At 40.1% G+C, this 25,475-nt stretch overlaps 1 non-coding gene across 1 annotated transcript; it reads right to left on the bottom strand.

The window, feature by feature from the left end:
* Positions 1-1,820: 1,820 nt before the first annotated feature.
* LOC124981468 (U6 spliceosomal RNA) lies at positions 1,821-1,924 on the bottom strand. The gene has a single exon (XR_007107992.1). It is a non-coding gene; the product is annotated as a U6 spliceosomal RNA (small nuclear RNA).
* Positions 1,925-25,475: the final 23,551 nt, after the last annotated feature.

The following is a 25,475-nucleotide window of genomic DNA, read 5'->3' as shown; positions in this document are numbered from 1 at the left end:
AATTTGTGTGTTCATGAGAACCAGTAATATTTCACATCTTAAGTAACACTTTTAATCCTCAGGTCGATAAACTGAAATTGATTTTTTCCCTAGTGGTAGGGGAAAATAGACCAGAGTGATAGAAAACCTACTTAGAGTAGCACTCTCTGTTTAATGTCATTTAGAAGAATATTGTATGGTTTAGAAGATACGATACTAGGTCTGGCCCGAACTCTGCCACAGAACTTTCTGAGCATGAATACATCACACATGACTCTTTATTTTAAAACCGGGACTTGGGCTTTGTAATCTCTAATGTCTTTCAGCTCTAAAATCCAATGTGTACCTTAAATTCCTCAATTCCTGGGTAAGAGGTTGTGAATGCAAAACTGCTTATGCAAAGGTGCAGAAAGACAGCAGAGATATTGAGCAGATACACATGAGCACTGCTGTGGCAGTTGCTATAATATTCAAATACTCCCATGCTGCTTGGTAACTGGCAGCTGATCTGAAGTATCCTGTGTGACTTACTCCAGTTGTGCTAAGGAAGCTCCGTGCAGCCCACAATCACTGGGTCAAGGTATTGCATAGAAGTTTCTTAATTTTTTAAGGGCTAAAACAGTTTTCTACCTTATAAACTATTATCCCATGCAGAGATGTGGGGGAGAGTGGAGGTGGTAGAGAAAGCAAAGGCTGCTGTGCTGGCCCTGGAGGAAAAGGAGGTGGACATGGAAACTTAACACTGTGCTGGACACGCACGATCTCCTTCTGTATCACCCCTGTCCTTTCTTCTTCTTTTTCCTTTGTTCCTTTCCTCCTCTTCCTCCTCCTCCTCCTCCTCCTCTTCTTTTTCTGTTTTAGGAAAAGGAAAAAGAAGGTTTATTACTTTGCTAGCAAAGGAGAAACACAGGGGCTCCTGTCCCAGAGGCTGTGATTCTGCCCATCAGCAGGAACACGGGACTTTTAAAGAGGTGTTTCAAAGGCTACATTCCACATGTTCTCTGTCTGGAGTTGTAATTCACTTGTTAATTTGGAAGAGAGTCATTTCTGAGATCTTCTGGTACTATCTCCAAAGTCTGGATGACTTCATTCCTATGTGGGTGTGTACTCTGGGACAGATAACTCTGCCTGGGATAGGGAAGAAAGGTAATCCTGTTGCTTGTGATTAGGAAGAGGGAGAGATTAGGGAGGATCAGGGAGAGAGGAAGAGAAAGAAACATGTCCATTTTAAAAATAAATTGCAGAGCAGCAAGGGCTGTATTCAAAGCATCAAGTGGACCCTCCTTACATTTCCCCACTGTCAATTTCCACATTCCATTTCTATAGAAAAGTGGGCGATGACATCTCCAAACAGTTTCCTGTTTAAAGGGGGAAAAATTGGGAGAAGTAGCTCAAAGTCCTTGTTCTCTATCAGGTGGGGGCATGGACAGGTAAGGACATTCAACATCAGAGCAGTCCAGAGGTCCACGTGGCAGATGGCAGGTGACTGAACAAGGCATACATCAGGCAGGGCTCATGCTAAGCCAACAATGAATAAGACAGCAAAGCATTACAGTTTTTTGTAAAGAGTAGCACAAAAGCAATTGGTATTTCGACCAGTCTCTGAAAATCATGAGGGCAGTAACTCATAATCTTATCAGTGAAAAACAGATCAAGTTCATCAATGTAGGATGTTAGGAAGATTTGTAGATCTATGAAATCAGACTCATATTAACTCAGGATAAATTTGCTACTCTAGAGTCCTTTGCGATCGTTATTATTTGGCACTCTCACCCAAGAATGCTTCCTTTACAGCCTCTAGCATTACTTACTTTTGGTACTTACTTTTGGTGTACATCTTAACAAATATGGACCACTTCACGAATTTGTGTGTCATCCTTCTACAGGGGCCATGCTAATCTCAGTATTGTTTCAATTTTAGTATATGTGCTGCCAAGGTGAGCCCTCCTCCTCCTCCTCCTCTTCCTCCTCCTCCTCCTCCTCCTCCTCCTCCTCCTCCTCCTCCTCCTCCCCCTCCTCCTCCTCCTTCTAAAATTTAAGACTGAAAGGGAAAAATCTGTTTTCATGTTTTCCTGGGTCTGTTACCTAGGATTCTCATCAGAACAGAGGAGTGAGTAGGTAGGTATCTGTCATGAAGATATTAGAATTCCAGTACATTGCGGATAAATAAACACAGAAAGAAAGCATTTCAAGTGCCATTAAATGAACTCAAAGTGATTCTTTTATTCATTTCTCCATTCAAAAATGAAGAAAATGTTCTTTGGTTGGTAAAGACAATGAGACTCAAAAGGCACCATCTTTTCTGATCTGCAGTGTTCCTTGCAGAGGTAATCTAAGAATCCTTTCTTCCATTTAAGGACTGTATGAGTTTATACATTTCTCGACATTTTAAATAATTTGCCCAATGACCTTTCAAATCCTTCAGATGCTAGCATTGCTACGGCTTTACCTGGATGGGCACTTAGGTGGACTGAAGTCGAGTGAGATTGTGGATGATAATATGCTCTGTTGGGGTGTGGTTTTCTTTCCCATAAGTCACCGTCACTGTCCAAAAAGGTTTCCCCAAAATAGAAGCCATGGCTCTGAGGTTTTGTTCCTCTGATTGACGTTGGGTAACTTTCAGAAATCTCTCTGAAGTTCTTTGAGGATCTATTGCTATTCTTGACAGAGTTTTGTAGTTGATTATTTTGAAGCCCACTTATCTTCCTTAGTTGATTGAAGATGTTGCTGATGTGCTTTCCTAATTAGTTTGTGAAGTGGGTGGAGTTGGAGCAAAGTCAATTCCATCCTGCTAAAATCCAATCAATGCCAGTTGACTGAATGACTTCAGTTTATTTAGCTGATTGACCCTGGGCTTCTTCAGAAGTTGTTTTCTCTTATTTTCAATTTTGTTGATTAAAAAAATGATTTAATTACATCAGTCACTTCTATGTTGCTTGATATGTTTGCGTGAAATTCTTCTCTACTTTTCTGCCTTAGATATAACTCCTAAAGCATGCAATGTGGTTCTGCTGAATTCAATAATATTTGCTGCTCCAAACTAGAAGTGAGACAACACAATTTTTTCTTTTGACTTTTCATTTCCTTTGCTATGTAGACAAGTATTTATAGAAAGAAAAGATTGCCCAAACCTTTGCAAAAATATTTACAATCTACTAACTTTTGTTGCGATTTACTTCAAGGTTTTTATGATGCAGTATTTTGCAAATCCTTTCACTGGCAAAACTTTCCTTATTGAAGTAATGAATAGAAAAATGGTGGTTCCCATTTATTTGAAGAAGAATTATTGTGACTGCTTGCCTGGGCGTCAAGCTGAAATGCTTACAAAACCATTTCACATCCCAAACAACCACCAACCAAATTTTGTTTCTGTCAAAATAATAGAAACAAATGGTTCCAAAGCAGAAATGCTGCTAGTAAACATTTTCATCAGAATCAAACTCTGTGACTATTAAAATTTATCCAAATTAAATGTTTATTTCTGAAACAAATGTCTTCTTTGTGAAATACTTGCCAGCAAAGATATCACTAACCTTGAGGGCAAGTTCACTTATGTGAAAGATATCTGATTCATGAGAGCCCAATTAAATGGAGAAAACTTAGCAAACCTCTCGCTGAAAAAAAGGAAATGTTGAGTCTACATAAGTAATAAAAATTTGTTGAGTCTTGTTGCAAATGCCTTTATTTATTTATTTAATTTTTTGGTTTTGGGGATTGAACCCAGGGCCTTACACATGCTAAGCACATGCTCCACCACTGTACTACAGTCATAGCCCTTTTAAATGCTATTTTAAAGAAATTTTACAATTAGCTAACGGGGAGAATGGGCTGGCCACTATTTTCAGATGTGCCAAACTATTCCTGAACTGAATTAACATCCTTGTTGAATTTGGATTAAATTGCCGCATACAAACTGCATACAAACCACCGTAAAATGGAGACTACAGAGCAATAAGCTTTCATTGCTCTCTATACACCTGTAGGTTAACTGGGCCTTTGCCGATCTGGCTTAGATTTGTGTGGCTTAGTTTGCAGATGAAGCCCAGGTGTACACCTCTTGTTTCTCTCCCTTCTTGGACCAGACGTTACATGAGGCGTGTTCTTCTCATGGCAAAAGTAGGAAAGCAATAGTCCAAACTGAACTGTGTGTATATTTCCAATTCCCAAGTGTCCATATACATTCATATTATACTCACGAAAACAAGTCTATGGTTGAACAAGGGATAGGGAGGTACATTTTATCCAGTAAGAGGTCAAGGCAAGTCACATGGCTAGGACCAGCACTAATGGGTGAGAATATTGTCTCTTGTCATGGGGGGAGGGAAAGGTAATAAATATTTCCTGAACAATATTATTATCTACCAAAAGTGGCAAAGCCAGAAAACAGAATACAGGAGTATTCATTAGTGCCATAGACCATAACTAGTCTTTGGTACTCTCAGGGTCTAGAGTAGCCACCAATGGAGACCTAACAAGTGTAGTCAAACAGGGTTTCAATAAACACCTCTTGCTTTTGGTCCTTGGTCAGGAGCTTTGGTGAGAGGATGGATCAGTGAGGGTTGTAAGAATAGCAAGATGCTGCTGATAACAGCAAGATACTCCTTCACCAGATGCTACTACCCCTGGGGTCCTAAGAACTTCCTGGAGGAGTCTTGTAGGGGTGTTCCACTCCTAAACAAATAATAGACTGGCACAGGTTACCTTGTCTCCATAGACTTGGCACATTTTTATTTCATAAATGAAGTGGGAGATTGGACCCACTTTCTAGATAATTCTAAAACAGTGCTCTGAATGAGTCTTGTATCTATGCTATGATGACGAAATGACATATTTGGCCTGCAACTACATGCTTACCTCTACAGTGGAGTGGATATGTGTATCCATTGGTTGTTTCAGTGAGCAAACAAGCCAATAAACAATAACAATTATGACAATATGGAAACAATCGGAAGGTATACCATTATGGTTTTGCCGATTTAATCTAAAAATCCACAAAACTTTTATTTGTGGAAATAGTTCATGATCTGACCTGTTCTTCCATCTGACCCTTTCCCGACCAGCCATATATATGTACATTTTTTCATCATAATGGTTACAAGCATGGGCATGGAATTTGCAAAAACTACTAACTTCTCACCAAACATGGCTTCCTTCTTTTAAGCACATGGCTAGACTACATCCCCCAGCATTCCAAGCAGGTAGTTATGATTACATGAATGATATCTAACCAATGGAATTTGAACAAAATTAATGTTATGTTGTTCCTAAGACTGGTCCAGAAGAACTTCCTATGTTGGATTCTCCATATTCTTTTACCTTCCAGAGCTTGAAGCACACAAAAATGTGAACTTTGGAAGCCACACATTAAAGGTTGCAGAGCCATAATACAAAAGCCCAGTGGGTCATTGACTTGCTACTTGGAGGAGCGTTCCCTGATTAGGACATTACATGAGCAAGAGATAAAAATGGTTTCACATTTGAGATTGTGTGACCACAGGCAAGTTATCTGACCCATGTGTACATCAATTTCTTAATTTATAAAATGGTAGTGATTCTAAAATATGTACACAAACTCCTCAACATTGTCTCTGCAAATGGGGGTGCCTACTTCTCTTTTGGAGTACAGACTGAATTTAGTGACTTGCTTTCTAACAAATAGAATCTAATCACTAATGATGAGGATACACTCTGATAAATGCATCCTTGGGTGATTTCATCATCGTGTAAACATCATATAGTTGTTGTACTCACATAAAATAAAATGGGTGTAACATTACTTGAAATTATAATCCTGCAGGACCACCATCATACATGCAGTCTGTCATTGAGTGGAACATCCTTATTCATAACAACTATGGGGCAGAAGGGTGGTGTGTGGCTTATGAGATTAGATTATGAAAGGCACAGTACATTCCTGTTTGCCTTTATACCTGGATGTTTGCCCTGGGGAAAGTGAGCTGCCATTTTGTGAAGACACTCAGGCATGCTCATGGAAAGGTTCACGTGGTGATGAAGTAAAGACTCCTGCCAACACCCACGTGGTTGAGCCACTTGAAAGCAAAACCTCCAGTTTTAGTCTTGCCTTCAGATGACTGCAGCCCTTGCTGACATCTTGATCATGACTGCTTGACAGAGACTATGAACTAGAAATATCCAGCCCCTTCCAATTCCTGAGCCATCCATGGAACATAAGATGAGTTCAGAAGGATATGTGGAGACTAGGGAGAATGATAGGCGTGGTCGAAGTCAATAGAATGAAAGCCCAAATGAAGATCAAAGAATTGTTGGAATGGGAGTGGTGTGAGGGTATGGGACCTGGAAAGATAGAGCTGATGGTCAGAGTGTGCAGGGCTGTAAACCAAGATAGCAGAGATAATATAGTTGTGGGTACTCATGAGATCTTGGTTGTTAAGATCATGAGAGTTCATGCTAAAGGAAAGGTGGTGAATGTGAGAGGCTATGGCGATGGAATTATTTGCTAGAGGTTGAAGTTAGCAGTAGTAACGACAGGGATGGGAATAATTTTGCCAAGAAAGGCAATGATTTTGGTCCTAACCTTTTCAGTGAAGATGGAGGCTTAATTGGACACTTTAGATAAAAAGGAGCGGGAGCAAATCACCCAGTGAAGCCTGGGCATGTGAGGAAGGCAAGATGAGAAATTGTGCAGGGGTGGCTAAGTGGGGCAAGGAAGAAGCCACCTCACATCCAGGCCCTAGGGTATCTGGGAGGGGTAGGAAAACATCATCGTTGTGGGCCAGAGCTGTGGGGGCAGGCACACTTCACGCCACGGCCAGATTTCAGTAAGAGCGAGAGGAGACAAGGCATGCCTGGGAACTGGCGCATGACTGTAATCTCAGCTACTCAGGAGGCTGAGGCAGGAGAGTCACAAGTTCAAGACCAACCTAGGCATTGTAGTAAGACTCTGCCTCAAAACAAAATTAGGAAAGGGTTGGAGACCTAGCTCAGTCTACCGACCTGGTGCCTATCACATGTGAGGCCCTGAGTTTAATCCCCAGTACTACAAAAATAAATAATCTGTCATGAATAAACTGAATTCCAAATGAAAGGGTGGAAATGTTGGGAAGCAGGGGAGTGTGGGGAGACTGGGTCAGATTAGGAGATTACAGAAGGATGAAAGCCCGAGGAATATTGGGAACGTGGAAGTCCGGACATTGTCAGCGGATACGCCAAGCACAGATATCAAAGTGAGATCAGATTAGCTGTTACAGCCTTTTAGATCAAGGTACATCATAAATTCTGTGTGTACCCTTTTCTTGGGATTTTTCTAAGTCAATTTGTAGGGATAAAGTGGCCTATGGCTGTGGCCACAGGACAGACCGTCGTTCTAGGGGCACATGGAGTTTCACGGTCCTCCCCAAATCCCCCAAGGTGGCATCAGCATTGCAAAAGAAAGAGAGGCCCACTGTTGGAGTCTCCAAAAAACTCCGAAGGTCCTACTTCAGTCCTTGTTTGTGGAGTACTAACTGCCTGCCCTCTAGAGAGAGAGATCCAAGTACTGAATATCCTTAGGATTCAGAATGGTGGCTTCCATAACATCTTGCTTGACCCCAGTCACCACTTCGTAAGGAAGGAAACACTGAGTCAAGACTCAGCTTGGAAAATGCAAATGCTTCTTTCTCTTTTCTCACCTTAATTTGCTTTCAAAAGGCTAAAGTCCTTTTCCTGAAGGTCTTCAATTATGATTAAGCACAAGTGAGTGGATTCAAGTCTTTGATGGCTTCTGGGAGCCAGACAGTACGGCTTCACCTTTTCAGAAAAGGCATGAAAGGGCCCTGGGGACCCCAGCACAGGCGTGGAGACCCTGAGGCCCGCCGTCCTCGCGCCCCCTGAAGTGCTCCGCAGGCTGGCAGGCACTCGGTCTTGCTCTGCGAATTTCCTAGCCTGCACCATCTCTCCAGAGTGCCTTGAGGAATAAATAATTAATGGTTGCAAAGCATCAAACCTGAAGTGCTATTGAAACAGCAACGATAAAGGGACTGTCCGCACTGCTCAGCCTCAGCACTTGCAGAAACAGCTCGTGAACAAAACAGCCCATGCCCGCGCCAGCCTGGTAGGGTGCAGAAGTGAGCCGTTTCCCAGTCTGAGCGGCACCTCTACTAAGCCCTGCCTCGACCTACACTCACTTCCATCCTCCTCCTTCTCCTTTCCCCATGCCGTCAAGAGGAAAATAGATCAGATGAAACACCGTCTTGTCGGTGTGGTTTGATTGTATGCATTTCATTCTTCCGTTTGTCATTTAACATGCGTTACATCTTTGTCTTCTTGGGACTCAGTACTTGACCCGACTGTACAAAGGTGCAGGGTTCCAGTCTGACTCTACACAGCATGAATGACCCTGTGCCCAGCAGCTGGGAATATGGGGAGAACAGACAGGGCAGGCTTCTTGGGAATCTACCCAAGAGCCTGGAAGACCTTGGGAATGGAGGAAGCGGGGGCGCAGGTCAAGTTTGATCTAGAAGCAAGGGTTTTTTCCTTAGTTCTCCAGTTTATTGTCTCTGGTCTGGATCTTGATGCATCAGAAGGCCTGAGAACTAGGAGCTCTGCTGTTTAGGGTCAGGAGAGGACGGATGTCCCAGGTCAAGAAGACACAGAGAACTCCCCTTTCCTTTGCCTTTGTGTTCTATGGGGGCCCTGCATGGATTGAATGATGCTCACCAACATCGGTGAGCATGGTCATTATTCAGTCCTCTGACTCAAATGCCAATCTCACACACACACCTCAAAATAATGTTTTACCAGACATCTGGGCATCCCTTAGATAGTCAAGTTGACACATAAAGTGTACCACTGCCACGGGGGTTTCCAGCATCTGCAGGGCCACTCTCTATGGCCCAGAGAGCACCCCTGGTTCTGACATACTCACGCATGTGATAGAGTGAATTGCTTGATAATATTCCCCTTCCCTATGCCACAAAATTAATTTTGGTAGTAAACATATAGTAATTATAATCGATTCATTATTTTAAAAGCAATATAAAAAGAATACATTCCAATTTCATAATATTAAAATTCAGTCAATGTATCAACTTAAATTCACACTTAATGAACAAACTCAAAAACTTGCTTTATGCTTTGCTGTTTTGAAATTTCAGACCCCAAGACCCCAAGATATCACACAGAATGACAGAGTTGAAGGAACTCAGATTCTCTCTTTATCTCTCATCCAACAAACCATCATTATTTGAAATCTGCTGCTTACATGCAGGAATATGTAGGATCCAGGGATTGGATACACAAACATGAAGTATACCCAAATGAGCTGTACTGACTCCAAATCATTCCTTACTCTTCAAAGGAAATTGTAGCTAAACCCATGTGTTTGCAAACTGAATGCCCAACTAAGAGTTCTCTGAATTAACTCTTATGCAAGTGAGCCGTGTGACTTAAAGGATAAATAACAAAGCTCCATATTTTGAGATCTATATTGAAACTATTATTTTTGTCCTTAGTGCTATTATTGAAAGCTCAACAAGAACTACAGCATTGTTAAGCAATTAGATCAACTAGCTGGGTGCAGGAGTGCAATCCCAGCAGCTGGGGAGACTGAGGCAGGAGGATCACGAGTTCAAAATCAGTCTCAACATCTTATCAGGGCCCCAAGCACCTCAGTGAGACCCTGTCTCAAAATAAAAAATAAAAAGGGCTGAGGATGTGACTCAGTGGTTAAGTACCCCTGGGTTCAATCCCTTATACAAAAAAAAGAAAAAATTAGATCAACAAAAGATGTTTACCATCATTGTTCAATTGCTGGTGCATCGTGAATAAAAAAGCAGACTGACTGTTTTATTGTGTTGAAATTCTGACCTGTGCCCTTTTCTTGCCACTGTATAGGGTGGAACAAGCCATCTTCCCCACAAAGGCACTCCACTACTCTTTGGGAAAATTTAGAACAGAGCAAAATGCAGGCCGGGAGAGGAAGATTCTTGCTCATTTGTTCACAGAGCATGGATCACTCCAGATCCTGTGTTCCAGCAGTGTCCGGAAGAGATCACAGTGGGGACAACATGGTACTCTAAGTGAGAGGCAGGTGTGTCCCACAGATCTTGTTGGGTCCTTGTTTCTGTGGCTCAGCAGAAGGGTTCTCAGAAAGGCACTGCAGGTACAGAAGCATTTTGCAAAGGTCTGTGACAGCAGATTAGGATGAGAGCCAGCACTTCCCCAAATATCCAAGGATAGGCAAGACAGAAAGCATTGTTACCTTCGCAGAGCACACAGTCTAAGCAGGGCAAAAGTCAAATAAGCAAACATGGTAGTAGAATAAAACAGGATTTACTGTAATACAGTGTATAATCTGACAAACAGACTGCTAGACAAATATTTATGGGGCATCTGAAACTAATGTTGCTTAAATTGATTCAGAAGAAAGGAAGGGTCTTTAGGACTGAATTTGTCCCATTGTGGTTTGAGGTCTGGATTTGGGGTAGACAGGATATTTGGGGGTAGAGAGCACTCCCAAAGGTCCTTTTAAATTAAACATCAGAATATTAACCCTTTTGCTTTTGCAGTGCTGGGGTTGGAAGTCAGGGCCCTATGCATACTAGGCAAGAGCTCTACCACTGAGCCACATCCTCAGCCTACCCAAGATTTTTTTTTTGAGCTTTCACATTGTGCAATATTATACACTTGCTAAATTATGCTCATGGTATACTTTTATCCTCAATGCAGTATTATGGGATAGGTGCTATTAGCACCTTCATTTTATAAAGGGGGAAACTGAGGTTTTGAGCAGCCAAGAAACTTGCCCAAGGTCATGAACTATGAAGTATCAGGAGGGAGAGCTGAGTGCAGAGATTTCTACTTCAGAGCTTAGAATTTAATCTTGCAATTGTTCACTAAAAATGAAGACATTGGGATCACTCTTTACTTGAGACCCTCTTCCCAGGCTGCAGGTAAGGCTGGTGATACTCCAGTAGCAGGTATTCAGCTGAGCCACAGTTGGCAAGACAAGAATCCTTACCGGTGATCACCCAATGGGAAATCTTAGGGTTTGCATTCTAACTCTACCTTAACTGCTTCCTGGCAAAATAACTTTGGATACGTCATTTATTCCCTGAGCTCAGATTCCTCATCCACAACATTTGGCTACTAAGGTCTATATCTCAAAATTTTGGGAAGATTAAATGGCAGTAAGCACAATAGCACCTAGCACATAGTAGGCACTTCTTCCCATCTACTGTGACACGTGTCAGAGTTCACCAGGCAGGGCACATTAGATCTTGTTTTTGAAGAAAATTTAGCTGGCATTCAATTTAGCCCTCTGCAGTGACATATTTTGAATCCTAAGTAAAAGACCCCAGGATTGCTATTTATTTTAAACAACAAGCACCTGTCATTGCTCAAATTAGAAACACTTGTAGAACCACGTTACAAAATATTTATAAATTCACAAATGTGTTTTAATTGCTACTAAGTAAAATGAATTCAGCGGTAGTTTTTCACTTTATGAAAAATCTGCCTTCATTGCTTTCTAGCTGTCTTAATTATGGCTGTTGAATATTGGATGTGCACAGCCAATTGTACAGTATTTGTGCTAAAAGGAAGTTTGAGCCTTGGACGAGAAGGAAGAAGAAGGTGTTGGAGAAAGACAGCTTAATGTGAAAGAAGTTCTTTGCATTTCAGATGAAAATTAGGCCAAGACATCCTATCTCTGTTTTGTCTCATGGCTCCAATCCATAATGAAAAATTCTTTTATCTAATTTCTGATGTGTTTTCCCTTTAATTTGATAAAGCAATCCTGAATGGATCTGTGCATTTGCTATCATAATTTTTACTTTTTCCTAGAGTCCAGGGGAAATTAATAACAGTTTTACCAAAAAAAAAAAAAAAAAAAAGAATGCATTTTAACTTCCCTGGTTTGGGCTTTATTTGAATTATATCTGTGACACAATTTCCTAGTCAATTTGTGTGTGTGTGTGTGTGTGTGTGTGTCTGTTGGTGTGCACACGAGTGCACTACTGGGCATTAAACGCAGGGCTTCTCTATTTCTGATCTACATCCCCAGCCCTTCATAATTTTTAAATTTTGATATAGGGTCTAAGTTTCCCAGGCTGGCTTTAAACTTGAGACCAATCCTTCTGCTTCAAGTCTCCCAAGTAGCTGGAATTACAGGCATGAACCACTGCCTTGGCTTCAAATTTTAAACAGTAAGGTTCCAGCTCACAAGTGACCCTTCCTTTAATTTACACAATTTCCTTGTGGGAGAGTTACAAAACAAGAGCACACAGATCAGATCTAATCTACATACATGCTTTGGCTGCTTTTTCAAACATATTTTTTAAAGTAGGAAGATTTCTTTTTTAAATAATACCCATTTCAACAGGTATGGGGTGTTATTTCATTATAATTTTGATTTTGTTTTTCTGATGATTTGTGACCTTGGATGCCTTTTATCTTATGCCTATTAGCCATTTGTCTGTCTTCTGAGATATATCTATTCAGGTCCTTTGCCCATGTTAAAAAATGGGGTTACTTGTTTTCTTAATACTGAGCTGCTTGAATTTCTTGCGTATTTTGGATATTAGTCTTCTGTGGTTTGAGTGTGCATGTCTTTCCAAAATTCACACGCTGGAACTTAAACCCCAAGATGATGGTATTAAGAGGTGGGCCTTTTTCAGGCAATAAGATCACAACAACAGAGCTCTCACACAGGGATTAGTGCCTTGTAGGAAGCCTCTAGGGAACTAGCTAGTCCTTTGGGCCCTGCTATCCCTCTTCCATGTGAGGACACCATGTTTGCCCCTCCAGAGGGCAGGTAGCAGGGCTCCCCTAGAAACAGTGGCCCTCACTATACATCCGCTCTCCCACACTTTTATCCTGGACTTTCTAGTCTCCCAGATCTGTGAGAAAAAACTTCTGTTGTTCATAAATTGCCTGATCAGTGGTATTTTGGGCATGGAAAGGGTGGTAGCAGGTGGCCCACAGGCTGAGCCACTGACCTGGCTACCCAGGGCACACGAGTGTGCCTGGTGCAGTTGGAGACCTCTTAGATCCCCAAGAAGCAACAGAAGTCAGGCATTGTGACCATCCATATCAAGGACAGCAACTACTGATAGTCAGACAGAAAATGTTGTAGGCAAATTACTACAAAAAATAGCGTACACAGGCACACTGTAATGAACCTTATCAAGGAATGAATGTGCCATAGACAATGTTTATGTCTTCTCCAGATTCACAAGGTGAAAGTGCAATCCCTGATATGATGATATTTGGAGGTGAGGCTTTTGTTTTTTTGTTTTGTTTGGGAGATGAAGCTTTTGAGAGGTGACTGGGTCATGAGAGTAGAGACCTATGTATGAGATCATGCCTTTATAACATAGGCCCTAGAAAGCTCTCTCATTCTCTTTCTGCCATGTGAGCCTACAAAGAGAAATCTGCAATGGGGAGGAGAACCCTCACGGGAACACTGCCCCTAGGCACCCTGATCTTAGACCTCTAGCCCTCGGAACTGTGTAAAACGAACTTCTGTTCCTTAAGCATCTAAGGTGCTTTGTCACAGCAGCCTGAACTAAGTTATTAAAATTCTTTAATGAGTTTAGACTATCTGGTTTGAAACCATAACACCACTGAAAATCAAATACCTGTGGGTTTAGAAATAGAAATTAAACCTAAGGATCATCACATTCAATGGACAATATTTCCAAATGAAGCTTTGGATGAACCAACTATTAAAAAGAAAATAATTTTAAGATTAATGCTTCCTTGTCTGAAGATGCTGTGATACAATAAATGAATAGGTATTTGAACATGCAAATTTAGACTCCCCTGTTAGTTTCTTTTATGACCTTACAAATTAGAGAAACTGCCAGAGGAAACATAAAATGCCGTTGTATAAACTTACACTTAAAATTAAATTCAGACTAACACAAATTTGATTTGTGTGAAGTTAAATCTTTCTAGTAAAATTATTTCCCAAGAATCATCAGTTCTAGATATATCAAAATTAATATTTTTCAAAATATTGAAATATCTCCCAATATTGTCGCAGTGTGTGACACACTCTCTTAGCTGTAGTTACAGTTGCAGCAGAAAGACCCTTCTTGAAATTAAGAATTATGGAAAATCATTTGTGATCTTTCTTTTGTCAACAGCAATTGATTTCAATTATATAGATGGAAAATGAAGTTGCTAAAAGTATAAATTTGACAGCCTAACTGAAACATAGAGAGAGAAACATTATGATCAATCAAGTTATTGTGTATTTATTAATAATAAAGTATTGAATTTATTAGCATTGCTCATATAACATGATACCAATTTGTTTTGCAATTTTTAAGTTTTATTGTAACACATATTACTATCACCTGTATTATACTTCATGGTGATGTATGATATTTTCAAAGGTAAAAGTTTTATGTTTTAGTAACTTAAACTGCAGTATCTCCATGCTTTTTGAGCTAGAGGCTCTGAATTCATGTTTCACAGCTTCCACGAATGGTCTTGCTTATGACATCTGAAGTGAGGCCGCTCAGGTATAGATACACATGCAAACAAGAATAAACCAAAACAGCCACAAGACCCAATGTCAGAACTCAGCTCTGGGGCAGCCCGTAAGACAACTTGGTTGTGTTTTTAAAGTTCTGAAAGTAAAAATGATGTTGAGACTGTTCCACAATAAAGAAGGCTAAAGAGACATAATAAGTGGACAGAAACACAGATGGTATCCTGAATGGAGAGAAAACCACAAAGGAAATTTGGGAGAACATTGGGGAAATTTGAATATGGGCTGGATATTAGACTGTGTTATGGAATCATTTAGTTTATTGTGATAATGTTTACATAAGAGGATGATTGTATTGGAGAATATCTGCTCTTAGGAGAGACACAACATTTTTAGGAAAGTGGTGTTATGATGCTTTTCAAGTGATTAAATGGTAGAGGGAGCAGGAACAGAGACCTGCAAGCAAATGCGGCCAAATGTTAAAAATGGCAACATCCAACTGAAAGGTGTAATGATGTTCGTTGTGTATTTCAATTTTTTTTGAGCACTTGAAGTTTTTAGAATTAAAAAGATGGAGAAGATAATCAAATGAAAGAGCACAGGGGTTTTTCTGTGTTAATAATGATCTATTTTTAAACAAGAATTACAAGGATGTCTTCGATTTGTAATAATCCACTCAATTGCTCACTTATGGTTTGTGTTCTCTTACATATATATGTTATTTGTCAACTAGAATGCTTAAAAACATGCTTTATCATTGAGCAAGAAACAGCCCAACATGATTTACTGTCATACCACACAGTGAACATATTCCAGAGCTTAGTGTTTTTTGGAGAGTAAGAATTTTTCCAGTTAGTCAGAATATCACCATTCTTTTGTTCTTTTTGCACATCAGATTCCAAACTTTACCCTGGAATTTAACTTTGAACTTCAGTGTGGAAGAGGACCAAAAATAAGATAAGGAAACTTAACAAAATCTTCTTGTTTTGATTGTTCCTATTTCAGGTCATGCTATATTTACCATATTCTTGTTGCTTCTCCCAGGCACCTTCTGGGAATGACAGTTCTTATTTTTTTCACGACTAATGGAACAAACCCGCTCTGTTCTCCTCCAAACAATAGCTGGCAGGATCTCTGACTTGTTGCTATCCAAAATAACACACAATGCCTGTCGCACCACTCAGTCGCCAAACTCAGGGCCTGAGGAGGCATGTGCCAGGTACCACGGAGCAGCTCACATGTGACTAAATCAAGTTTCCTTTGGTCTTCCCAATGGCCCTTTGAGATGGGAATTATTATCCTGATTTTTCAGTTAAAAAAAATTTCCCTTGTTCAGCCAGAGAGGAAAGCCTGTGCCAGAAATTAAATTTGGGTGTTTTGCTTCCCAGGTCCCTCCTGTCCCCAGCACCCTCTGCTACCCAGCCACCTGGAGCCATTTCTGTAGCATGCTCTGACATTCAGATGATTGCTGTCTGGAGTTCAGGGACTTGGTGTTTGCTTTTCATGCCTCCAATAAGAGAGAAGAAATACACAAGAGCTGGATTTTAAACTACAGGATGTGTAAGTCAAGAAGGCAAAGGAGGCAGCTTCCAGTGCTATCTGTGTAGGGTCTCACTTCCAACAGGGTCAATCCTCTCCATTTAGCTCCTGTCAACTCTCCAGATCACCAAAAGGGAAATAAGAGAATGCTATAGTTCATGAGTTATAGAAAAATGCACCTGAGTGATTGACACATTTTCACCTTCATTTTCATATTTGCATCACTATATTAACGGAATTTCCCAGTTCCTTTCCTAATTAAATTCTTTCCTCTTAGACCAGTCAACTAAGTTTACCAAGGTAGTATAGAGACAACTTTTTTAAAAAAAAACAATTCCTTTTGCACCATTTTAGAATGTTTTTATGAAATTTTGTGGTGAAGGAGAAATTGACTTCTCTCTCTCTCTCTCTCTCTCTCTCTCTCTCCTTTTTTCCTTTAAGGAACTGCCAAACATAAATAAATAAATCTCAAGATTTCACTTATACATGAATTTATCCAGGGTTAGATGTCTTTCTGTTAAAAAAAAAAAAAAAAAAAAAAAAAAAAAACACATGGAAAATCAAGCACATTTCCTTCTTTGTAGAAACCCCAAATCCGTCCCTCCATTTGTTATCAATCCCCAGTAATGTGACTGGGAAAACTTAAACAGGTTTCAGGACCAGCTAAAAAAGGACAGTCATGGGAAGATAGAAAACAGTTGATTTCTGCAGGGCAGGCAGGCAGGCAGGCAGGCAGCAGGCATCTGTGAGCTCTTGGTAAGATCAGGCAGCCCTCTGCTCTTTTGAGGCCTCCTTTCTGGCAGAAAGGGCCTCTGCCTTCACTCAGCGACACTGTCCATGCACCAGTATTCTGCAGTACACAAAACAGATATGTTTTCCTTATAGATCTGGCCAACAATACTTGTCTTTCATTATAAAGACAAGTTTATTGATACTGAGACAAGCCAAGTTCCCACTTCCACCTGTGTCTGAATTGTGGGGCTGCAGCCGAGGCTCTCTGGAAGGATGTGTGGGATCACCACTGGCTGCTAGTTCACAGAAGTTACAACTTCCAGTAATCAAGACTTAGAATAGTAAGTCCTACAACTTTTGTCCAGACGGTTCTTCTAATCCTAGGGCAGTGGAGAAGGGGCAGATATTTAGTCATGGATTAGCAGAAAAATTGTAGTGTGAGAAGCTAGAGGTTTGGCCCGGTTTTAGCAGTCACTCATGGAAGGTGGTAGTAAATACTGTACTCTCTTTTAATTATCATGACATTGTAATAGCAGTTAATAACATAGGCTGGTAAAATTAAAGTAAGTTGAAGCCATGACTGTCCATGAGCCTATGGTTTCGTTATTCCTCATCAATTACAGGTCAGTATTCAACAAATATTTGTTCAGTGTGTCAGAATAAAGAAAAGTGACCTAAAATTTGGCTGAAACCTTACCCTAATGATCAGCTGTGAGGTAACAATGAGCAGAGATAGATGATAAGGCACAGAGTACACAGAGAGACGTTAGAAGCCGAGAGGACGGAAAATGGCAAACAGTGGCTAATTAACCTGACGTCACGTGGCATAGACCACCCAGCTAGTCTTGAGGTTGTGCAACGGGGGAGAAGGGAAGAAAAAGAAGAAATCCCACAACCTCCAGGAACTAAGCATGGAATTTCATATGGGAAGTCATTCTATGGGTGAGAAACTATGATTGGGAGTTGTGCAGAGATCCTGGGAGCTGGAGCCCCCGTGAGAGAAGAGAGTCATGAAACTGCCTGGATTTGTTTGTTGAACTCGCCCATGTTGACTAGTGACAGGTGACAGCAAAAGACCTTAAACTTCTGGGGCTGAGCAGCCCTGACAATAGCCTAGTAGAATCACCTCCTTCTCACCTCAACATTTATGGAAATTGACACTGGGTATTAGGTAAACTTCAGGCACAGAACACGTCTCTCTCTAACTCATCTTCTAGAATCTGGTCATCCAGCTACATTGAAACTCAGCACAACTGAAAACGGGAAGTCTACACACATAGCCTCCAAAAAGACTAGAAATATTTGCAAAAGTATAGTTATACTGGCTTCTCCTAAGGTTGTTTCATAATCTTTTTGGGGGAATTATATGCAGACTTGATTATAGGAGACAAATAGGATGAAGGAAAAGGGAGGTGGTTCAGTTCTTGGGAAATGTTCTGAAACTTAAACCCAGTTTTTAACAATGGAAATATAATGAAAAATAATGCGATTTTCTTAAAAGGAGCCTTTTTTTTTTTTCAATCTTGTAGCCATAACACTGAAGATGATAGAACTGATCCTGTAGAAGCTTTTAAAAAATGTGGCCAATTAAAAACATACTCCTGGTAAGTAGGAAAACTAGATATCACTAACCATGTGAATTGGTCAAGTCAGTCTGGTATTGGTTAGGTTATCTTCAGTGTGAGCACTGCCCAAGATATCCGTTTTAGATGGAAAGATGAACTGCGGATGTAGTTTTAATGTATTCCTTATTGTGGTATCTCACTCATTTATCTCACACATTTTGTTTTGAAAAAGGTGAAGTCTGTAATCCTACCTCCAAAAGGATGAGATTAGTTTCATATTCTTTTTTCTTTTTGGTGCTGGAGATTGAACCCAGGGACTTATGCATGCTAGGCAAGAGTTCTACCACTGAGCTATATTCCTAGACTACCTTGTGGTAATTTTAAAAGACCATGCTAACATATTCCTTATTGGTTACTAATACATGGTTTCAGTTTGTTGTTTTTTAAAAAAAATCAGTCGGATGAGCAAAACCATTCAGAAAATGTAGAAAGGTTGAGTTATTGATTGATGGAGCCATTGAAGAGATGAGGTTGGTACTTACCGCCAAGTCATGCTTAAAAAGTGGCGACATTTACAAGATCTGACATTTTTAAAATTTTTAAATTGTTAACCAAGTATATGTAACCAAGTATATCTCCTAGTGAAGATAGGAGGCTTCAATATTTGCCCCCAAATGTTTCTACCATGTTTTATGTCTAATTACTTACAGGTGGAAAATAAGAGTGAATGGAAAATCAACTTAGATAGCCAAACAGAATTCTTTCTGTTGGAACATTTCCCTCTGAACTCTCAATATATGGAGTCTACGCATCATCTACCTGCCCTGCCGTGGGGTTCACCTGTGCACATGCTGTGCAGCACCTGATCGTGTGACTTCCGCACTAGTAAGCCTCCTCAAGACAAGGTTGGTACAGTTATTCTAACTTTCTACATCTAATCTGATACTGGTTTTCTCTTTCAAAAACCTTTTTCTTCTAATTGCTTATTTTTATTTGTTTTTATAGCAAGGAAGAGATGGGAGGAGGAAAAATAATGTTACATCCAATATGCTGATATTGAGCTCCATTTATAAAGCTCTATTCACATGAAGAAGCTACTGCATACCAGGCCCTGTGCTAAATTCAACAATTTCAAGTCTAGTCCTTTCACTGGGCTTTGTTGGTACCCTTCTGAGGACCCAAACCCTGGGAATGTCTAGATTGGACAGCTTCCTCTCTTCAAATATATCAAGAAGAAGAAGCTCTGAGAGAAGCACTTGGTTTATCCCAAGGGCTTTAGGGCCCTGCTGGGGTATATCAAGGCACCAGCACCTGGCTCCCCAGCACTGAGAAGGGATGGACTCATCACTCTGGACTTGAATCCATCTTTTCATGGGAAATAACAACATGTGAAGCAATGTTTATATGGAAAATTCTCTCCAGAAAATCATTTTTAAGTCACTGCCCTTCTCTGTCTGAATGCTAACCGGATGTGGGTATCTAGATAAGATAATTGTCTAGACCTTCTTAAGGAGAAAATAAGTTGGGAATTTGGAACCATTAGCAACCCAGCACAGAGGCACCACAGTGCTGGTTGAGGTAGGAAAGTGGAACTGCAAAATAAAGAACCAGAGAGGAGTCTGGGGTGGGCTGCACATGAAATTCAAAAGTAAAGTCCACATTAGGATTCTAGAGTAAGTTTATTTCAAGAGCCTCCCACCTAGTTTCTTTTTCTCTGTTTTACCCTTTCCAAGTAATTCTATAAAATGCTGTCAAATTATCCCTCTTAAAACCATTTTTAATTTCCCACCACTTTTAATCTCGAAAACCTCCAATGAATAAAATGCAAACGACTTCACGACAGCGATCCCTGGACATTCTCACATCAATGCTGTCATTCTCGTCTCCACACTTCTGCAAAGCTCATCTCGTCACACTTGTGTCCATTCCCAGGCTTCCTCCAGGCCCACCCTCGGAGAACAGATCTCAAGTGACTGATCCAGAGAGAGGTTTATCACTTCCTGGCAGGTCCATCAGCGTCCACTCTGGAAAACTTCAGAATGAATCCTCGTATGAAAATCCCCAGTTATACACCCTCTTGTTACCACTGTTAGTGCACCCTCAGAAGGTTCAGCTCAAGAATTAAACATGCAAATGCAAGTTTGCTTTTCAAGTTTTGCTACCTACATTTCTTCATTATAGCGTAGCTTGTCAACGTGTATTGAGATAGACTGTTAAAAATCTCCTTTTGAAGGCAGGCCTATGTGGGCACTATAATTCGTAGGTGTTTTACCTTGTTGAAATAATCCAGCTTTTCTCCCTAAAATATTCCACACACTCCTGAATCAACCTGGGTGATCCCTGGTAAGTAGGGGTGTTGCTTCAAACTAGGTGACCCAGTCTCCAATAGCAACCTGTCCATAGCAGGTCCTAATCAAAGGAGTCTGTTCCTTTTGACATAGGAATCCTATCTCTGATTAACTTGGAGAAACCCAGAAGGAAGAAAAAAAGGGACGTTGAAGGAGTGAGCATGATCTTTTTTGGAGTACAGATTTATTAGGTCTTAGAGAAGAATAAGGAGTTATGAGATAGAATTTGTAGTAAAAGTATAAATAGAAACCTAGAAAGACAAATGAAAAGCATCGACATTATTATTTTAGGAAAGATAGTAACACACCACTACACACCAATTAGAAAGACTTTAAGATCTCAAAAGCAGAATGCCAAGTGAAGAAAGACGATCTAAGAGATTAAACTGTGAGCTTCTATTTAAATGGCAAGTCTGAAGAGAGAAAACTCTAGGGACAGAGAAGAGATCCAATGTTGCCACGGGAGGCCGGGGTGGGGAGGTGGAGGCTTGGGGACTACAAAGGATGGTTCAGGGTGACAGATGTCTCTCCTCACTGTTGTAGTAGTTACACCAATCTACATATTATTAAATGGAACTGCACATCAAAAAATTAATTTGACTATATGTTAATTTGAAAATTAATTTTTAAAAAGGAGACAGGAAGCATGGGCAAAAAAGAATAATTGACACAAATTACTATTTACTTAAAACATAAGTACATTTTTTCCAAAACCAACTAACAACACCCCACAAAGAGGGAAAACCAAACAAGAATGATGCGAAAGAAATTTCTTTCTACCTGTACAAAGAAGTTGCAGAATCCACTGAACACCTTCAGGTAAGCTGCTATGAATTTATCATTTTGTTTTTCAAGTTTGAATGAGGCTAGTTTTCTGAGATGCAAAACAGATAATTATATGAGGAATTTGTGTTTTTGATAGAAACTACGGGAAAGCAACATGCTCCTACTTGCACATTTATTGCTTGAAAATAAATTTTACCAAAATGCAAGACCATAAAAGTTATTTCTTAAGGAAAGTTTAAAGTTTAAATCAGCATATTATCTTTGGATTTATTTGCTAATAAAAAAACCACTGGCCTTAACAGGTAAGTTTTCTCTTCAAGTTTTATAGCTTTGTTGGTGATTGTCACAGACAGAGACCACAGCAAAGAAAGGCAACTTCCATTTTTCTCTTGTTTTGTTTTGTTTTTCTTTCTGGATTTGGCTCTTTATGCCTATCATCCCCTGAAATTTATGGGCTTAATCAGCAATCAGGAGACACAGCTTTGTCACTATCATGGGGACATGTGACTTTATGTAGCTACGCATTTCAAATATTCATCAATCCACACAATAAAGCAATTCTTTTATTGTTTCTCTATAGCATCACCTTTTTCACTGTGGTTATGTGAATGGTTTTATAATTAGGCTAGAACTTTATCAGACTTTCACTTTAAAATCCCAAAAAAGAGTTTATTGCTGTATTTATTTTCTCATTTGAGTTTATTTTTTAACATGGAAGAATTTTTAAAATAAATATTTTTTGCTTGTTTAGCAATCTGATCTTTTTGCACAGAGAAAGGTATTTCATAGTTATAATGATTGAACCCACATTTCCTGAAATCTACTGTTTCTTCTCATGGAGTAACTATCATTTTAACAACAGCTACTATTTTTGAAAACACATCACAACAAAGCAAACTAAAGAAATGAGTGGCAGAATATAAGAGCCTAGAATGAAAATAAATAAACTACAACCTGTGGGCCATCTGCCTGTTTTTGTAAATAAAGTTTTATTGGAACATAGCAGCACCCATTCATCTATGTATTATTTATGGCTGCTTTCATAGTACTGTGGCATGTTTAAGTAGTTGTGACAGAGACTGTTTAGCCTACGAAGCCAAAAATATTCACTATCTGGCTCTTTGCAGAAAAAAGTGTGCCAATCCTTGGCCAGAACATTTATCTCAACCAGTGTTTCATTTTTGTTATGACAAATTTTATCTTAAACATTTTCAAAGCTTAAGTTATATTTAAAAGAAATCTTAGTTCATTCACATTGAAAACACCTTGGAAGGATGCTAGATGGAATTTGAAATTAAGCACTGGACAAAATCTATCAAGATTCTGTCTACCAAAACCTGTTTGTGGAAAGGCTTGGGGTGGGTCTCTGCAGTGAAATTCACTGTTAAACACCAGAGCTTCTTGCTCTACCCAGCCTTGCTACAGGAGTAGGGAAAGCACAATCATGAAGGGGCATTGGGGTAATGAAGGAGTCTGTCAGGTAACACTGAACCTGGAAGATGCATGTGTATTTTCATCTTAAATTCCATCATATCCTGAAAAACCACCAGCCCTTCCATCTCTGAGGCATGAACAGGGGACTACTCACAAAAAGAATCTTGAGCATTCGAAGGTAATCACTCAGAGGAGTTAAGTCTTCAGCATTTCCATCGTTGAGTGGATTTATATGATAAATCAGGAAAAATACAGAGCAAATGGAACCTGGCTGACCATCCTTCTCTATGTGGGAGGATGAATGGGTTACACTGACCTTCATGTCCAACTTTCATGGACTTTAAGACCTCCCCTGACTCCCTTTTCTCTTCATGATGTGTTGGGTTCATTTGTGGAGTCTGCTCATTAAGCCTGGGCACTGCTGTCCGTGAGGCTGCAGTGTCCAGGTAGCATGATCCCAGATGGTGCTGTGAACTTGCACCACTGAGGCGGGACTCACCCCTGCTCATATTGCAGCTGCTGCTGTTATACACAATGTCTGGAAGACTCACTGCTGTTGCTTATAGTACAGTGGCTGCTAATGCAGCCTCCTTATCCCATGAGATGCCACAGTGGCTGTGCCAGGTGGGATCATGGAGCAGCTACACACTGTACAAAGGGCATTTCTGTGTTCTCTTCCCGTGGTCCTTAGGTCTCCCTGTGTCTGGCTTATGTACAGATTCCCATCTTGAGGTAAGGTCACTTCCAGGGCTCCCCTAGTCTTTCCCATAATCTGGTTTCAGTCAGGTTCTTCTAAGAAATCGAGAGCACATCTGAATTTCTCATGGGATTAGAAAACAATCTTGTTTCTCCCAAGGGAACTCCTTCTTACCGAGTAAATGAGAAGAAATTAGATTCTTGGGAGGAGAGACCCAACTGATTCTACTGTCATCCAAGTGTAACCCTTAAATTCCAATGGATTCTTTGAGAGAGGGAGGAGTTATAATGGAGGCTCCTATCCTGCCCCATATCCTCTGTGAGACAGCAGAACTGAAGTAAAAAGAATGTTGCTACCTTTAGATAGTAGAGAAAGAAAAATTCTGTTGCAGGAGTTCAAAACTGGGGGCTACTTCCAAAATGTAGTCCAAGACATCTATAATAAAACTATATGTGCATTCTAAAAATCGCAATTCCTGCCATGTTTCCCAATAATCAGGGTTGAACATGGGAACTTTTTAATGAGAAAGAATGACACTAAACAGAAAGAACATATGGTGGATCTAGCTGTGTGCTATTGGCAATTTTCTACACATATGCTTGTTTACTAGGAAAGTACATATAGTTAATCCTGTAGCACGGACCTGACATTTTTCAATCTTTTTTCTTAAGTTGGCTACATTCTTACGGAGTCTCTCCTGACCTTAGATTGACCATCTTGGAATACTTCTTCTTAGTAATATTTACACCAACACCCGTATATTAGATTAAAGTTCAATATCAGAGCAAGAAACTTCTAGAAGAGTATGTTCTTCAGATTTAACCCAGTTGGTTGGCACCCTGTAGAGACTGTGTAAGAGGCTCACCCACACAGAAAGCTTGCCTGAACAAGAAATGAAACTTCAAATGGTGCTTTCCTGATGAGCCACTCTTTAAAAATGGAAGACTAAAGGCTGAAACACCAGCTGGCCGGTGACTCTGGCAATATCATCTTCTGCTTTATCTCCCTTCCAGTGTTTTGGGGGACCAGGATAGTATCTCTCAGACCTAGAGGCGTTGAGATTAAAGTGGAAATCTGAGATCATTTCTTTGTTAACAGAAAGGTACAGATTTAAGAAGATCCATTGACTGCAAACTCTGAATTAGGCTCCTGGGTATTCATCTTCTCCAATGTGGTATCTCCAAGAACATGGAAATTGAAATAAATCTTTAGGCATTTGGGGTACCTTAGCCATCTCAGTGGGAAGAAAACATAAAACTCATCTTCCTTCTTTCAGTATTCATCGGGCTATTTTAGTAGACAGAACATTGATCACTCTCATGTTGAAAAATAGAGATTCATATTCACCAATGAAGTAGTATTTGAATTGAAGCATTTGTTGGATGTATTGATCACCTGCCACAGAACAGCTGTGTGGCAGTTGGTGTACTGTGCATTCTGTTCTGGTCTGTCCTTCTTATTTTTGTTCTGGTGTCTTGTCTTCCCCTCCCTTACCACCTCACCCTTTTCCTCTTGTTCCTCTTTTTCCCGGGCTCCTGGGGCCTACCTCGCTTTCTTTTTCCTCATTTGTCACTCTTGTGGAGCTCAGTGCCTGAAACTAGGTCATGAGGCTGTCAAGATGTCAACCTCAAATTCAGTTCTCAATTCCCTGTCTTTAAACCACTTTATGCTTTGGGAACGATTTGCTCTTCTTTGTGGTTAGGTGGGACAATTTGAATACCCTTTATAGTGCACATGGGTTTTTCTTTATATATCTATCCATACCTTCTTCAATGTCCTCTTATAAGTCATTATGCATTGCTATTCACACATTAGAGGATTCAGGTTGGCTTAAAAACCTTTAAGTCTTAATAAATGGAAAAATAAAAAGGGAAAAGCATCTTACAAAAGGAACATGAACTTAATTTTTGTCACCACATTTAGAAAACAGTTCCAGT

The sequence above is a fragment of the Sciurus carolinensis genome, chromosome 3 (assembly GCF_902686445.1).
Source record: "Sciurus carolinensis chromosome 3, mSciCar1.2, whole genome shotgun sequence".
Classification (NCBI taxonomy): domain Eukaryota; kingdom Metazoa; phylum Chordata; class Mammalia; order Rodentia; family Sciuridae; genus Sciurus; species Sciurus carolinensis.
The sequence above is the reverse complement of the archived record's forward strand: the minus strand, read 5'-3'. Positions and strand labels throughout refer to the sequence as shown.